This window comes from Protopterus annectens, chromosome 4.part0 (genome assembly GCF_019279795.1).
Source record: "Protopterus annectens isolate FY-2018-M chromosome 4.part0, PAN1.0, whole genome shotgun sequence".
NCBI lineage: Eukaryota > Metazoa > Chordata > Ceratodontiformes > Protopteridae > Protopterus > Protopterus annectens.
This window is the reverse complement of record NC_056733.1, coordinates 1,119,283,603-1,119,301,974: the sequence shown is the minus strand read 5'-3', so window position 1 is coordinate 1,119,301,974 and position 18,372 is coordinate 1,119,283,603. Positions and strand designations below refer to the sequence as shown.

The window sequence follows — 18,372 nt, the reverse complement described above, 5'->3', positions numbered from 1 at the left end:
CACAACTTATGACTCATGAGTGAAGGCTCAAAGGCAACATGATAATTAGAAATCTCTGCCAATTGGACTTTAAGCGTGGAGACAGCGGAACCCTGTCTAAAAAGAGTTGCCAAAAAATCTAATACTGCCGACACTGGGGCTGTCAGAGGGTCAAGGTTGTGCCACTGGGCCCAAATGGCAAACCTTTTCTATTTATTAGAATATATCTCCTTAGTGGAAGCTCTTTGAGAACAAGACAGAATCTGGACCACCTCAGGCGAAAGGATATGCTGTTTGACTAAGGTCGGAAGTGGAGCAGACAAGCCGTTAGCTTGAGAGTTCACAGTGATGGATGGGCCTGACCCGACTGAAGAGTCAGGAGGTCTGGAAATGGGTCCAGAATCCAAGGATCCTTCACTGCATACTTCCAAAGGAAGGGAAACCAAACTTGGCGGGGCCAGTGTGGTGCGATCAAAATCATGCTGCTTCCCTAGCAGATCACCTTCTGAATCACCTTTGGTAGTAGTGGGACCAGAGGGAAGGCGTAGAGCAGACCGGTGGGCCAATTGTGGACTAGAGCGTCCCTGGGTGACTCCCCCTGGGGGGGGATCAGGGAGAAGAAATTGCTGCACTTCGCGTTCCAGGGGCTGGCGAAAAGGTCGCAACAGGGAAACCCCCACTTGGAGAAGATCCAAGCCGCTACTTGGTCGTTCAGGGACCACTCGCGAGGCATCAGAATAACTCTGCTCAGCCTGTCTGCTATCACATTGGACTTCCCCGGAATGTGCGTTGCCACTAGAAATCTCTGGGAAGCGATCACCCAGTTCCACACTCTCATGGCTTCTCTGCAAAGAGGATAAGACCTGGTTCCTCCCTGCTTGTTCAAGTACCATACTACCGCCATATTGTCTGAGAAGATTGTGATGGTACCCTTGGGAAGAGAGCTGTGAAGTGCCTGCAACGCTAGAAGCACTGCCCTCATTTCCAGAACATTGATATGTAAGTGGGTTTTGTGATTCTGCCACGTGCCTTGAACCGTCCTGCCCAGATAATGCCCCCCCCCTATCTGGGAGGCATCCGTGGTCACTGTGGCAATGGGGGAGGGGGGCAGAAGAGTCTCCCCTGGTTCAGGTTGGAGGAGAGGAGCCACCAACGAAGATCTCGCCGGCACGTTTCTGTGATGAGAATCGGGTAGGACAATGGGAGATCTTGGTATGACCACTGGGTCGACAGGAACCATTGGAGAATTCGCATGTGCAATATTGCCAGAGGGACCAGAAGAATGGCAGCTGCCATTGACCCCAAAAGCTGAAGGACCATCCTGGCTGGGGCTTTCTTTCGGGGTAGTAAGGCTAGGACTTGGTCCTGTAGTATCTTTATCCTCTCTGTTGGAAGGAATGCCCGCATCTCTACAGAGTCTAGCTCTGCGCCTATAAAGGCAACATGCTGTGATGGCAGCAATACAGACTTTTCCAGTTGAATGTAATTCCTAATAGATGTCCCAACTCGATGGTAGCACTCACGGCTTGAATAAGAAGATGCCTGGTGGGGGCGGTGAGGAGCCAGTCGTCTAGATACGGAAACACCTGGAATCCCAGACGTCTCAGGTGAGCCGTCACCACTGCCAGACATTTGGTAAACACCCTGGGGGCTGTGGTGAGACCAAAGGGCAGGGCCCGGAACTGGAAGTGACTGGCTCCTAGGCGGAAGCGTAAATGTATCCTGGACGCCTTGTTTATCTTGATGTGATAATAGGCGTCCTTGAGATCGATGGAACACATCCATACTCCTTTTTCCAGCAATGGGAAAATGGATTGCAACGTGACCATTCGGAACTTGGACTTCTTTACGAAGCGGTTTAGGTGGCTGAGATCCAGAATGGGTCTCAAGTCCCCTGTTTTTTTCGGCACCAAAAATAACCTTGAGTAAGTTCCTAATCCAGTCTGGTCTGCGGGGACTGGCTGGATGACTCCCTTTCCGAGCAGCTTTGCGACCTTTATGGCTGCTTGATCCCGTTGACTGGGTGGTACGTCCGGGAATTTCCTTGACGGTGGAGGGGGACGGATAAAGTGGATGGTGTAACCTCCGGCGATGATATGAAGCACCCACTGATCCTGAGTGATGGAACCCCAGGCCCTTGGATGCGTCGGGAATCAACCCCCGACTGGCTCCGGAGATGCACAGTCGGGCAGTCCCTCAGGGACGCTGGAAGGAGGAACCACGAAAGGATTCACGGTCTCCTGAGTTGCAGGGGCCTCCGCCGCCTCTAGGGCGACGTCTTCCAGAATAATTCTCCCCCCTCTGCCTCTGGAAGGGGGGTCACTCTGATGGGCAGGGAAAGACTTTTGGGACTTCTGAACCACATCTTTCCTCCCCTCTGAGCCTTGGGATAAGGTCTCGAGGGAAGCGAAAAACGGGTTCCAACGGCAGACAAAGTCTTACCCTCCTGCTCACATCTAGTGAGTGTGTCTTTCACTTTGGGTCCAAAGAGAGAGGACCCATCGAATGGAGCGTCGGTGAAGGAAGACTTGAACGCCTCCGCAAAGTGACACAAGCGCATCCAGGCTTGCCTCCTAAGGGCTACGCCCGAACTCGCTGCCTTACCCACCGCCTTCGGCTGCATACGATATGAGCCTCATGGATGAGTTAACAATGGACGAATGGGTAGACAGCTGGGCGTTGACAGACTGCGTCAATGCCTCAGGCACGTTACCCGACAGGGTATCTCCCAACTCCTTTATGAGATCCCTTTGGAGCCTCCTAAAGTGACATAAATAATTCAGCGATCGCCGGGTAAAGGTCACTGATGTCAGGGTACGCTTCCCATACCTATCCATGCTCCTGGACTCCTTGTTAGGAGGATGGATAGAAGTAGATGCCTCTGCCACATCTTGCTGGGTGGCAGACGCCACCACCATAGCATCAACCGGAACTCCCTTGGTCAGAAACTCCTTGCCAGGGGGTGCGGATAAAAACTTGTTGGGGCGAGAAGGAACTGGCTCCACAGAATCAGGGTGTTCCCACACCCTTCGACAAATAAGGTCCAGTAACTCATTGAAGGGTGGAGACACCCAGGAGGCGGAGGGTTGGGCTCCGAAGGCCTTGAGGAAGACCGACTCCTCCGCGGAAGGGGTATTGGATGGCCAGTCGCCCCTCTGTCTCAAGATCTCCAGGATATCGGAGCAGACTCACTCTAGGCTCCTCGGAAAACAGAGGCCACACAAGGAGAATCCTCGGGCCTAGGAGCAGCTGTCGAAGACATCCTCGGGCCAAGGAGGACCACAGTGGAGGTAGGGTCAGTCGCGGCTGGCAGAGCAGTGTCACTATAGACTTAGCCAGTCACGCTTCATCTGGGGCCTCCGCCGGGCCCACCATGAATCTGAGGAGGAACCCGTCGAGAGACCATGAGGGAGACTCGGTTCCCTAGCTGAAGGCCTGAAGAGGGAGACTTCGGCCTGAAACCCAGTCGGGGAATCCCCCTCCCTCCTGGCTGAGGGGACTCGAGAGCCAGGAAGCTGAAGGAAGGCACAGCAAGGGTTGGAGCTGAAGTGAAGTGCCGACAGACTGGCAGTGGAGTCGGGAAGACTCCAGAACTTCACCCACGACTCGAAGACGGCGGCACCACTCGAGACCGTCCAGCGACTTCACCGAAGGAAGAGGAGGGCTGGCTCCAGGAGACAAGGGCTGGCTGGAGCCAAATAATTGGATAAGACAGGTGACTGCCTGGAGGAGACGAAAAACTGGAGGGATCTCTGGACTGATCTGAAAGCCTCTGACCACTGGAGAAACAGCTGAATCTGAAAAAAAGGAGGACCTGGCTCCGAGGGACAAAAAGGGGCAAGCTGGCTCCTGGGCCAAAAGAACCAAGATCAAGGCGGCTGAGACTGCAGGAAGGGCCGAGACCCCTTTGGCCAGGAAGCAGACTTCTCGAAGCCGACCCAAACAGAAACGCTCTCCCTGCGGGCTCCATGAAGGAGCCTGAGAAGGGGGCCAGATTTAGACGGAGACGAGAGACGGAAGGAAAACCAGTGGAGCCAAGGAAGGGAACCCTATCAGGCCTCTGGATCCTTGGCTCCAAGGCCAGTGGAACCCGAGGAAGGGGACACAGGTGCTTAATTTTGAAGGCTCCGACAGACTTGTCAGAACGAAGACTTCTTTGCCCCGATTTTTTCTGAGGGAGAAGAAAGAAGCTTTTGCTTCCTTCAGGATATAGGGGAGAAGCCTCTCATATGGGACCACGCAAGGAGCTTATTTTTGCTTACAAGATTCTTAAGAAGAGAGCCTAGACAATAACACAGATAGCAGTAGCCCATCTGTCAATTACAATAAACATTTAAACTTCCATTTTAAACATTCATGGCTTATGTAATTTTTCTTTTTTTAACATGCTGTAACACACTAAAAAGCACACTTTTCTTTGGGAGGAAGAGCTCTAACTTAAAGAGCGGCACAAAGAGATGGGGCAAAGGCCCTCCTAACTCAAGACAGCCTGGACTGCCAAACAAAGAACAAACCAGACCAATCCACTCACAAACACAGTCACTAACAACAAAACTAATTTTCCACAACAATCAAAAGACAAACACAGAAAATCAAATTCTAAAGCTAACTGCCAAAGCTATTAAAGGAAAATAAAATAGATAAGGTCTAAGCTAGGGTGCCAAGCGAGAGCCAAGTCAACTCTGGGAGTGACTACATCAGCCAAGGGGGTTGGGCGTGGTGCATCCTGGAGATAATGGGTTGTGTGTGAGAGACTTTGTGCTAGTGTATCAGCCCGAGGAGTCTGAGAGCGATGAAGCTCTCGAGCCCATCAGTTATGAATGTAGGTGAGATAGGATTGCATTACATCACATATTTCCAATCTTCTGAACTCTTGGGGTATGGGGTCTGGAATAACAAGCGGACTCCCATAGCAGAAAGTCTTGCCTCCCTGTTCACACCTAAGAAGAGTGTCTTTCAGTAAAATCTAAAAAGAAGGAACCATCAAAGGGAGAGTGTTGTTGACATGCTCTGAAGGGTTCCATTAAAATTACACAGCCGCATGGTGATGTTCAAGTGTGCCAGCCTGTGCCTCTTGGCTCCTATGCATCTCTGCATGCTGCATATGAGCCACGCCTCTCATGGAGGATTGACTACTGAGTCGGCTGCATAGCCAGCTGAGAGCCACTTTAGCCTTCTACTGCTCAGCTAGGCAGAAGGGAACCTGGGCCTTTAGCCGGAAGCTTGGCAGAAGATCTGAAGCCTAAGGAGGATGGCATAAAATAGTCAGTGACCTCATCAAAAAGGTGGCTGGAAACAACATCGACTTCCCATATCTGTCCATGGTCCTAGACTCCTTGTTAGGGTCCTAGGCAGAAAAAAAGAAGTTTGGGCTAACTCCTTTTTTAGTGGCTGCCTACAAGATGGCCGTCCACAACCGGAACACCCGTACTGGGAAACAGTTGTAAGGGGTGCTGTAATAAACTTGGCTGAATGCTCACGGGGGCTGTTCCACTGTATTCTAGAATTCAACTCCCCTTGAGCCGCCACAGACACTGGTGGTCCCGAAGAGTAGGAGGAAGGTAGGAAAATGAGGAGTCCAGGGAGAGCCATGCATCCAGGAAGGTAGACAGGGTCCTCAGTAGAGGCTAGGAGTATTCCAATTCCCCCCTCTCTTAGAAACTTCTTCTCTAGGGAATCTTTTGGACTTCTTCGACTACTTGTGGATCCTTCCGACTCATCTTGACTCGAGGGAGTCATGACAATCTTCGAGACATTTTTCTTCCAAGGAGTCAGTCTTCTTCCAACTTACACTTCTTGAGTGAGGAGAGGCCTGGAGGAAAGCAGAAACACTCAATGGGGTGCCCTGGCTGGGGGGGGGTGCTTGGGAGTCCATCCCAGGGGCAGAGAATTAGAGCACCACAGGGACTACAGGGGTGAGAGGCCAGGAGAGTGAAAAGTGGGAGCTGGCTGAGAAGGCCAGCACCTGCCATGATGAAATGCAGCATGATGGGAAGAATCTCTCCCCTGGGAGACCAGAATCCTCCTCCACACGCTCTTCCAGGAGCTCACCTGCCCGTGCTCCGAGAGGGAGAGTGGAGAGTCGGACAAGGGGAGGATGAGGGAGGCCCCTCCCGGGTGGCGCCCCTGGCCCAAGCGGGGCCGAAGAGAGCACCATCAATGGGGATCCAGCAGACATCACACCGGATCGAAGGAGATCCGGATCGAGCCAGAGAGATCGTGCAAAGACAAGAAACTCAAGGCTCACCCAAGAAACTCAGAGGTAACAATAGAGAAACATGGAGAGAACACACCTGTTGAGGGGCTGGACAACATTTTACCCAGTGGGGGCGACTTCCACACCTGTTGTGCACTCGACTCTCCACATCACCTGCTGAGAGCCTGGAGGACCCGACAGGAGAGTGAAGGGACCACGAGCAAGGAGCTTGCAGGATTCGGTCCCTTTGAGGGAGGGTAAACCGAATAACGAGGGACCTCAGTCTTATCTGGTCCTTATTAGCTTTTCTGAGTATTGGAGCGCCGAGGGGGACTATTGGAGCCGGCGAGGGCAGAAGTGGAAGAGTTCGCTCAGATCGGGCCGCATGACAGCTGTGAGCAGCCCAGCCGCAGTTTGGCCTGAGGCAGCAACGGTGCTTGGCAGTGAGTCCCTGAGGCTTAGTCTGCCCTCTCAAAATAAGCTTATTCTTTAAGCTCTGCAGAACTCTTAGGCTAAATGCATGCACTCTTGCCAAGGAGTCTAGGCAGAGAGAGATGCTAGACACAGTGCGCAAGGCGATGTGCCCATAATAGATGCACTATGTTCTGACAGCATAGGTCCCCGCCTGCTTGAATCATTACTGGATTCCTCTTCTCGAATACACAATAAGAGAAATACCACTATACAATAAAATACCACTAACCTAACAGTAATCACTACCACAGACACAATATGCTACACAGATGGGATATAGGAATAAGGATATATCTTATTATTATTATTTTTTTTTTTTTTAGGAAACAGCTACCTAAAACAACTAAAACAAACAGAAAAAAAAAAAGAAAGGAAAAATCAGAGAGAGGAAGAGTGGGGGAGGAAGAATGGGGGGTGGGGAACGAGTTACTCTAACTAAAGCGAAGACTAAACTATCACAACAAAAAAACTAAACTAGACAAAATACAATAAGGACTACTAGACAAATCCAATAAGGAATGAAAAGAAAGAAATAATCTGATCTGAAAGAAAAAAGTCAGTGCCCTGAACCTGCAGCTGAGTACCCAAACAAGATCTGGGTAAAGCGTGCTACAGATCTGGGTAGAGGATAGCCTCAAGCCAGTAAACAGCTCTCGAGCTTCAAAAGATGGCGAGAAGCTTTTTGAGATGGCAGCTGACAGCTTAACATCTGAAAAGAGGAGAGACTTAAAACAACAATGCTGTAAGGAATACTGAACAATGCTGTAAGCTGACAACATGACAGCAGGAAGAGAAGGCAGTATAATGAACCAGCTTCCAGGAAACTACTTTTTCACAGTACACCAAAATTCAATTTAGGTACAAAAGTAACACCACTTAAAAAAACATTTCTGAAGGGGGCAGGATGGGCAGGATAACCACCATCACCACAAAGGGCTATATATATATATATATATATATAGAGGCTGATACTATGTTCTATGGGATTTCAGCACATTCCCAGTATGAAGGTTATATTATCCAGCACCATCTCTGTTTCTTTCTTTTCTCAAGGAGGTTAGACCCAAAGCTCAACAGACACTACCTCATAAACAAGGTAAAACAAAGCAGGAAAGAAATTCAGAAGAAAATATCTTTCAGGAATTTCAACACGAAATTACCACCTACTACATATGACCAGGTATAGGTGGATGAGTGTGTAGGGTGTAGTTTAAGCCAAAAAGCAGGCCTTGCACTGTGCAGGAAGGAACAATGTGTGCTGTATTGCTACAACACTGAAACTACTCAGACACTTGCAGGTTAAAGTTCCTAACATAACTGTAGTACTGTCACTGAATGGATCACTGCTGTAGTCCTCACTTCTGGGAAGACTCCAAAGCTTGCACAGTTGGGTGGTTGGCTTACTTCCCTGAGAAAGGCTGGAAGAACTCCCTCATGATAAGAGAAGCAAATCCAGCCTTAGCTTTGGAAAAAACATCCAAACTATATTATCTGCAAACAGTGTGCACAATGGACCAGGTGGCTACTTGTAAAAATGTCCTGTGTACTCACTCCCATTAGGAAAACATTACTAGCTGTCATGCCCTGATACTATGTTCTAATTCAGCCCATCAAAGATTTAGCATAGCCCAAAGAAATGCAGTGAGATTGCTACTCAGATATGGTCTGCTTGGAAACTAGTGCTCCCTCCCTGCTACCATTCACAGTTAGTCTTTCTAAACTCCTTGGTTCAATGCAAGTAGCATCTCAAACATTTATGAACATCCATGGAACGTAAGACTCTTCCCCTTAGTTCTCTGTATGAAGAAAGAATAATGGCAACTCAATAACTTAGTTCAAGGACACTTATGTGACTTACCTAAATGGGTGGGGGTGGGGGGGGCGGTATGTAAACTCACTCCGTGTCTGTGACATACAAAGAAAGATTTTTTGCACATACAGGCCTGGATTTCAGAGCTTCTTCTGGCTAAAGTAACAGTGATAAGCAGAGATGTTTTCTTAATAAAGAATTTTAGGGGCACATCAGCTGCTGGTTTAAATGGGGACTAAATTAAGTTTTTAATACTAAGCTGCAATCCAAAGGAGAAGCCATTTTTTTTCAGGGTGAGTTTCAAAAGCAAGACCCTCTTGAGAACTTGCTTAGTTGGAAAGAGAGATGCTAAGAAGTTTTCCATGGAAAGGTAGACTGAAATAGCTGAGAGATGTACCTTCAAAGAAGCATTAACTATCCCTGTGTCAAATAACTCAGACGTGTGTTGGAACACTATAGATAGACCCAAAGTCCTGGTGTCTTCTTACTTCCTTCAGCACCAGAGGAATTTCTTTTTTCATTTGGCTAATAGGATTTCATAGAACTTGCCCTGTTAGCCTCCCTCATGATCTTAAGCAAGTCCACTAAACAACAGTAACTAAAAGGGTAGCAATGTCATATCCTCCAAAAAGTTAGTCAGTGACTACATATGTTTTGGGAGTAACAAGGATCTCCCTAAGCAGAGTCAAAAAGTTTGCATGCTGAGGTAGGTGCATTGGCTCTTTTCTAGTCATCTCTAGAAGGAGGGAAAACAGTCATGCTTTTAGGATCTTTTTTGGCCTCTCATTCTTGATTTTCTGTATCACCCTGGGAAGCAAGGGGATGGGAGGGAAAGCAAACTGAAACAGACCTGCTCATTTGAAGAAGAAGGCATTCATTGCCCAAGACTGTTTGTGAAGTGCCCTGGAGCAGAACTTCTTTAGCAGTCTGTTGTCTGGAAAAGCAAAAAATCTATCGCTGGTACACGTCACCTGTGGACAAGATCCAGAAAGATGTCTCTGTCTAGCATCCATGTGTGGAAATTCACAGCGGTTCTGCTCAGTTTATCCACCAATGAATTCTCCTTTGATGGAATATCAGAAACCTATAGGGTCATCTGTGATTCCAGTGCCTTCCCAATCCTGCATCATCAGCCAGCAGAGTAAGAGATGGCCTTCTATACAGTAAGGGTTGAGGAAGGGCAGCTGGGGTAGTACAGGCAGAGGTGGAGTTTTGAGATCAAGGAAAGAGGAAGAAACACGATGTAGTCACTGTTGCTCTCTTTAAAGGGACTGACGTTGGGGCCTATTGGTAGGCATGGTGATTTGTGGCTAGTGAAAAAGGAAAAAGCATAATGCCGTTACTGCTACTCTCTGTGAAAGGGATTGGCCCTGGGGCCGCAAACATCTAGACCTCCCTTTTTGCTCCAGCATCTTTTTTGTTGGGAACTCATATTATCCTCTGACTGGTTCCTTTCTTCCTTTTATCTTACATCTAGAAATACACTGTTTTGTACAGTAACTCCTACCACATTTTGGATTTATGAGGATGGAAAAGATACTTAACTGTTTCCATCATTTTTCTCTTTCATTTCAGTTTTGTTTAATATTTCCTTACAAAGGGGTACAAAAGCTGCTCTTTGGATAAAGGTACATTCAAGACCTGAGCATTAATGTCCTCAGGAAGGAAATGTATCCTCAGCCAATATACCTTCTAATCACCAACTTTCTTGCAGCAGCCTCAGATACTGCATTTTTTTGAGCAGTGTAAATACTTTAATAACATTTTCCTTGTATGCAATCCTTATGCATGGAATACTTGTTTTTTTTCTCACCAAGTGCTAATACAATCATTTTATAATTGCATGTTTATACAGTACTAATACACTACTAATTAAGCAGCCTTAAGTAAGACAACCAAATGTTTACATTCAGTTATCAATAACTTATCATGTTTTAAGCATACAAATCCAAGTATAAGAATCAGCTATTCTATTAATAGTTAATCCTAAGTGTGATGTAACATTGCTCATTAAACAAACAAACAAAAAACAGCCGAAGATGTACATCAACTATTTACAAACTAATTTGAGGTCAGGAATCAATTAGTGACCATTTTATTTACATTCAACTATGCATCTTAACAACTGGACCAGTGACTAGTCTGAGTGACTGAGTCTATTTTAATAAGTAGATCGTAGATCTTAGGTACTTTCTTCAAGCTCATATTCCAATATAGCATCGCATACAACCCATTTTCTTACTATGATCTCCAACAGTTTGCAGTTCCATATTTTTAATCTCAGTAATCATTTTCACCTCTCTTAGTAATGGTTTGTCTTTAATTTTCCATTTTGTAGTAAAAGCTTTCTTAGCCACTATCAATAGTAAAGATACCAATACATTCACTTCTTTAGTACGTTACTTTACACCAACTCAATAAAAACAGTCAAATTATCTTCCAAGTATAACGTTTACCATTTTATTCAAGTCATTTTTGTACTGAAGCAATTCCCTACATTCCTAGACGAAATGCTCCAAAGAAACTCTGTGAACCATCATATCTCTAACATATGTCTCTTGTCTGTCAGAATATTTCTAAAGTATTGTTGGGTATAGAAATATTTGTGCAAAAAACTTCCATTCAAAATTCAAAATTTGTTTAATTTACTTGCATATCAAGGATTAAGACCTTGTCTGTAATAGCTTTATTAAATCACTTACTCCATGCATTTTTTTTTCTTTGTATTGCCTTACATGCTCTGCTTATTAATTTTTTTTTGCCTGCCTTTTCATTTCTATCCTCAGTTATAAAATCCTCTACTTGTGGTTTAACAAAATTACTTTTCAACATCCATGCATCTTCCTTGAACTGTAATTATTATACTTGGTGTCAGTGATGCACCAAATCCCATGGCACCTATTGAAATGAGTAGGGAAAGTTGCCCAATGACCTGGCCAAATTTCCCCTAGCAGTATAAATTCTGCTTTGAATCTCCTGTAAAAACAGGCTACTAGCCTAGTGGGACTAACCTGGTCAATAAAAGATAAATAAATAAATGTATATGCAAGTTTGTCTGAGTTCAACGAACCAAAAGCATCTCATTTTATTACCTCATCTCTTTTCATCTGTTCCCAACATATCAGTTCTTTGTTCTTTCTTCATCAAATGCTTATAACATTCTCTTCTATGCCTTTCTTATACTGTATAATCAACTGGCATTATTCTATTTTTCCATGGCCTAACTTCCTGTAACATAAGGACTTGCTTGACATTTTTATGAATACAAAGCTGTATACAATTTTCTTTATATTAATTTCCTAGAACTGTCCAGATGACCTCATATGAGCCTGTTGTTACCACATTGAACATTACGCCTATCATTTTTTTCCATCTGGACATATAGTCCAAATCTTGAGTCAAATATTACATTGTTTGGCATTATAGTATACCTTCAAACATGGAAGCCTCAAATCACCACGTTCCTTTGTCAGTACTGTTTTTCCCACTGTACTCTTCACCTTTTATCATCCCAAATTGAACTCTTTTACTTTCTTTTTTCATATTTTCCAATATCTGTTCTCACAGTTGAAGCATATAAGCCTGACCCACGTAAAGAATCAGCGAGACCAGGCACATCTTAATCCTCTGAATCTTACTGTCAATGTCTGTAAATAGTTTTCATAATCTTGTCTTGTATTATAATCTTTTCAGTAGTTTCTACCCACATTTCCTTAGCTGTTTGCAAAATATCTCATTTCAACCAAATCCCTAAGTACCTCATCCTGTTATCATCACCATCAACCCTCTTTTTTTCCATTTTCTACAAGGGGTTGGAGAGTAGCATCGATTGTTGCCACCTTTTTCAATTCAATGCCACTCACCTCCCATCTTCAATGTAAACATATCAATTTTAAGCATACTTTTACAAAGCCATAGAGCTGACACTGCACAAACAACTACATAAAGCTAGCTTGAATGTTGCTATAATTCTCTGTTGAGCAGAGTAACAGCTATTAGAAATCATTGATTTATTTATTTCTTGCCTGCAGCATTTTATTTTTAAAGTGTTCTTCTATGAGGCAGTAAATATTTCAGATGCTGTAGCTGTTTTTTTTAAAGTTCAAGCTTTACAACCCAGAGATAGCAGCTCCACCCATTTGCAGACTAGTTGAGCTTATCAAGGAAGGTAAATTACCTTCCAAGAACACCAAAGACATGTCAGTCTGTGCAGTTATGACACAAAAGTCTGATAGGTTAGTAATACTGCTGCCTTTGATTGAGCCATTGTAAAACTAGCCAATATCCCCAGAGACTCAACTGCTGCACTTGTTGTTTTGCAAACAACCTAAACCACCATTAGGCCACCCTCCCAACCAATATGAAGTGCAGTAGTTATTTTCTAAGCAGTAGCTACCTTTAAATTTTACTAAATCACCACCTTCATTCAACACATTTCCCCCACCAGTGTTTATAGTGTGTTATTTTTGTGAAGCTTGCTATCCAGCCTCTTTTCAGTCAACATACTTAACCTCATTAATCTTGCATGCATTCCTTCTGCTAGCGCACGTACTACCAGAACTAAAGTTGTACAATATTGTCTGCTGGTTTCCATCATATAATGCATTAAAATAATTTTCATTCAATCATTTACTTCACTTCCCGTCTTATGCACTGTCATATTACTTTTACTAAAAGCAAAAGCAACATAAACACAGTTTGCAATTTGATAAGAGGGGCTTTTATCAGACAGTTTGGAGTAGTGGTCCCCCATTCAGTTAAATATAAGCTTTCATTTTTAAGTGAAGTTTTGACAAATAATATTTATATTATTACATTTATATTTATCAAATAGTTTCAGTACAGTACTTAATGATTTCAGTGGTTTAAAGATGCCATTTGGAATGTGGTTAACTTTTATGACTATCGCATCCTCTGCTACATAAACGTTAATCCTTTTTTTAAAATAGTGTTCTCGTTCAGTGTTCCCAAATCACTGCTTTTATTGAGTCTTCCATTTTTATTTTGAAAACTGTCCCATCTCCTTTATTTTATTTATTTTCACTTGGATAACAGGAAAGGGCTTTGTAGAAGATCTCTCCCTTGAAGTGTCCGTCGTTGGATTTTTGCACCTCTTGTCTAGTTGCTATGCCCTCACCACCTTCTCCTGTCTCCAGCTACTGTTTTCTCTTTGAAAGTACATCTTGTGCCTCTCAAGAAATGGTGCAGATTTTTAATCCAAGTGGACTGAAGACTTGAAGTTAAGCATTTTTTTAGTTTGTGTTTGTAATGAAAAGTCATTATCCATGTAAACCCCTTGTATCTCCAGCCATCAGGATTGCTCCCTTCCTCCAAAAAATAGAAATTTCCTCTTTTAGCTACTATGCCTGCAGTTTAATCAGTATAGGTCTTGGGTGATTTTTCAGTTTCACACTGGGAATATTTACCCAATGTGCTCTATTTTAATATCAGCAACAAACCCCCCAGACTACGTGTTGAGGTATTTTCTCATAAACCATTTACAGTTCTTCCTTTCAGTTTCCTCTGGTACTGCTGTAAACCTTAAGTTGTCACTATTTGACTTTCAGTTAAGCCAGTTTCCATTGTCATGTGTTCATATTTTAATTTGCTGTGCCACCTTCTCCTTCATCTCCTTTTGTGCAGTTTGCATATGTATTATTTCTTCTGAATGCCTGGTTAAAACATCTTGGGTGTTCTGCAGCCTTTTGTTATTTGTCTCTCTATACTACAACAAGAGCCCACTTATCTTGAAAATTACAGAAAGCATTTGGCCAAACTTTCTTTCTCTAGAGTGACTGAAAATTTTTCACCTGCTATCATAAGCATATGATTCTCCCAGTTTGGCTCCAACTTATAAACAAAGGTATGACATCTAGGTCTGAGGAAGTCATTGTTCCACTGTATTTGGCATTCATCAGACCCATCATTGAGTACAATGCCCCCTTTGGTATGTACCTAACCAGGCATATCCAACAATTGGAACGTCCACAGAGGTTTCTCATTAAAGGAATACAGGGCGTAAGTAACATGTCCTATCCCTGTATTCTGCCTCCTACAGGCTGTTGAGGGGAGATCTATGCCTGCCATACAGGGCACTGTCAGATCCCTCTCTAATGGACCTCCTGCATATTTGCAAAACAAACAGCACCAGAATCACCCATTCTAAAGACTTAAACCTTGCCTGTGATATAAGCAGGAACTACTGGAGAGACAGATATGTATCCCAGACACTGCCCCATCTGTGAACAGGCTCCTCATTTATATGAATAAGAGTTCTTCTCTAATCCAATTCAAGTGTAACTTGGACAACTGGATGGGGAATGGGAAATTCATCCCTGGTTTACCTATGTCTCTAATGGACACAGGCAGCCTATAAATGGTTCATCTACCAGGCCCCTGCTTACACTTATCACGGGTACCAGAACTTGTTAAGAGATCTGGGATGCATGGCTAGGCTTAAAAAGGCCACTGAGGTCATTAGCCTAGTAAACACCTATGAACACATTGCTTTCAGTCTCCCTCTGAGTCTTCACATTTTCACTCCATTTTACACCATTTTTTCCCTTGTTGACATTCTGGATGTAACAGACTCTTCTGTTAACATATTATTTGAACGATTTACACTAGTTTGCAAGCTTTTGCTAATTTAAACTGTTCAATGTTCAAAGCTCTGTTTTTTTACTACTTACACTGCTGCCATCTTGGAATCTCCTGAATGATACCCATACCTGACTGCAAGTCTGCCCACTTGAGAAGCCGTTTGGACAAAGGTGGATAGTTTAGCCTTTAAAGAATCATCTGCAGTGCCTTCAACAGTTTCATTTAGCTTTTTGAGAAGTTCTACCTGATACTTAATCATGTGAGTTTGAAACTTCATCACTTTGTCAGCAACAATTACAAATATGTATGCTTTCCAAAGCGACATTTAATGTTACTGTCACAATCACAGGGAGAAGTGATGGTCCATGGAGCCAACTTGGATCCCTCTGTTGCATTGTAAGTTCATAGGTAAGTACTAGGCAAGCTTCCCTTGCAGGCCAGTTTATGCCTAGCCAATTTCCCATAAACCCTGTGTAAACATCCTAACCATTATGCCAACCCCCGACCCTTAACTTGACATGATGCTATAGCTGGATCTGCTACAGGGTTCTTGTGGAAAAGTTTGCATTGACTGGACTGTGTAAGACAAATCAGGTCTCCTGGGTGTGTAGTGGAAACAAAAGTTATGAATTTACTGTAAAGCTAGATCCATGTTGTCTCCTTCTGTCCGTCTCAGTCTGTGGGTTATCAGATCCAAGGTCAAGGCCAAAAACAAACTATGGTGCTGAAGCACAAACTCCTCTTCCATAACGCCTTGCACCACCCATTTTCCTCGGATTAAGATTATCCCTGCACTTACAGGACCATTATAAGAAAGAAAGAAAATTCTTGACGGCCTGGATCTAAATGTATCCAATACAAGAAAACTTCAAGTAGGTCCATAAAATTCTCTAAAGTCACTTTGGAAGTGGAACGGAGGGACGGAATGCTGAGGCGGATTTAGTATGTGGTAGGTACATAACTTTCACATCAGAAGTTGTCTTTTCTGTCCACCCCAACCTGTGGGACAGAGTCCACAGCCAAGGTGATCTGGATTATACTAACAGAGAACATTCCAAGGAATGGCAGAGACAAACGTAGCTTTTGATTTGTGAATGAATGTTATGCTTGTAGTCAGGCACACAGGTATGAGTACTTGACTAAACAGCTGCTGAACAGTTTTCATCTAATGAAGCTTGGCTGACAAAAAGCTATCAAGGTAGATACTGTTCTCACAAAAACAGCCTTTGGTTGGCCCATGATCTTTGGCATCCCCAAAATCCACAAAAAAGAATACAACCCTCCATGTAGACCTATTGGGGCAGCAAAAGGTTCTAAAACTGAACTATAAGCAGTCTACATAGATTTCCATTGTAAACAGATATTATGAGGGAAACCATATATTTTGTGAGATTCTTGGCATTGTTTGTATGCATTAAACAAAACAGGACACGATAATGGTTTCACTTTTATCACAACTGATATCATCAACTTATTTTGTGTGATACCCCACGTGATAGGCCCTGAACACTTTCGAAATACATTGAACAAAGTAGAATGGTTAAAATTTTGAAAATCAATTTGATAGCTGATATGACAAAGGGGGATACTGCCAGCACAGCTATCTGGAAGTTTGTAAATAACTATACGTCATTTGTGAATATCAACATGACTTATATAAGATGCTTGTGTTGCAAATGTATTAGAACTGCATGTCATGTGTACATCAAACTGCTGGTACAGAAGTGTGTGTTGAAAAGGTTTTTGCAAAGTGCTGTTTGAAATGTAACCACAGTGTGCCCTAATGGAACAGAATAGAAATATAAATTTGGTAACTGTTTAAATGTATATATTTTAATAGTGGAAACTGGAATACAGGAGGTTAACTTCAGAAAAATAATTGTAATTAAATTACTTTAGTTTTTAGTTAAATTACTTTATGGCTACGCAATAAAAGATGATATCTTTCAGTTTTCAATGCAGCCAGATACAGAATCTGTGCTGATAAGCTTTCTGTACTGTCTTCAGAGTGAACTAATTACTACCTCTGAAAGTATGAAGGAATGCACTTTTTTATGAATTCCAGCATCTGCCAATGATCTAAGGTCTATGCATTTTCACGGGTAGATGATAAATACTGCCAGCTTCCAGCAGTGGGAGATTCACCTGGGATAGAGTCAGATGACAAAAGATTATGCCATTCTGCAAGCTATCACAGAAGTAATATTTGAGATATTAATTTTAGAACTCACTGAGAGAGACACAGTGCATTCTGTATTCTATCTTGGACCTGACAACAACAGGAACCATTCACCACACATCTGCCTTGCTCTGATGAAGTAAGTTACTAGGGAACAGTATAATTCTCTCAGATATAGTCAGGAATATAGTGAAGCTTAGTTCAGACATTTTTTATTTATTTATTTGAGACTGTCCTGCAATGTTGTTTTAAATATTTCCTGTGATTTTGAACTCTGATGTGACTGTGAATACATACTGAGTATTTTCTTGTTTTTTTATTATTTATTATTAAATATATTTAAACATTTCATTGTGGCTAATCTGTCTAGAGATATTTAAGTTTTGAATGTACTTGCACATTTATTTGGTGACACTGTGTGTGGGCCACTCCTAATAGCTTTGCTCTTGATCAAACTACCATTTGTATTAATATTAATATTACACAGTTAGATCGGACACCTTTTGTTAAGGGCCTTAAAGTAGCTGATAAGAAGTTGACTGGTGGCAGTGATAACTACCTTATAGTCTGGGCAAAAGGTAGCATAGCTAGTAAACCTATACCAGCCTTTCCCAGGTGTGCATGTGTGTGTGTGTGTGTGTGTGTGTGTGTGTGTGTGTGTGTGTGTGTGTGTGCGTGTGTGTACGCGCTACTTGGGCAAGGACACAAAGCACTGGTTGGACAGAGAGAGTGCTGGAGGTCTTGGCTTGGCCACTCAGCTGAGATCTCAACTCTATAGCTGTGTTAGTGGGGAGTCTTATTGGGGATCTGGAGAAAGAGGGAGAAACCAGTCCCGGACGGAATGTGGTCTCTGTGTGCTCTCAAGAGAAACTGCACTTGATGCAGAGAGCTGCATCTGGAAATACTGTGTGTGTACTTGTCATCCTCCCAGTGTACGTCCCCCACTGTTGCCACTGGTGAGGATTGAGGACTCTTGATTTCTGATCCAGTAGTGGGTCGGCACATTATTGTCTGGCAGTGGTGGCATCACCACATCACATACTGGGATTCAGTGGTGTGGATATTGAGCTCCTGTAGCCTGTAAACAATCTTCACTAAAGAAGGTGTTTGTAAGCAGCCACACGGTAGACATTC

At 43.5% G+C, this 18,372-nt stretch overlaps 1 protein-coding gene across 1 annotated transcript in view; it reads right to left on the bottom strand.

The window, feature by feature from the left end:
• RANBP17 (RAN binding protein 17) overlaps positions 1-18,372 on the bottom strand; it is a 4,607,784-nt gene that overhangs the window by 6,202 nt on the left and 4,583,210 nt on the right. The window lies entirely within an intron of this gene.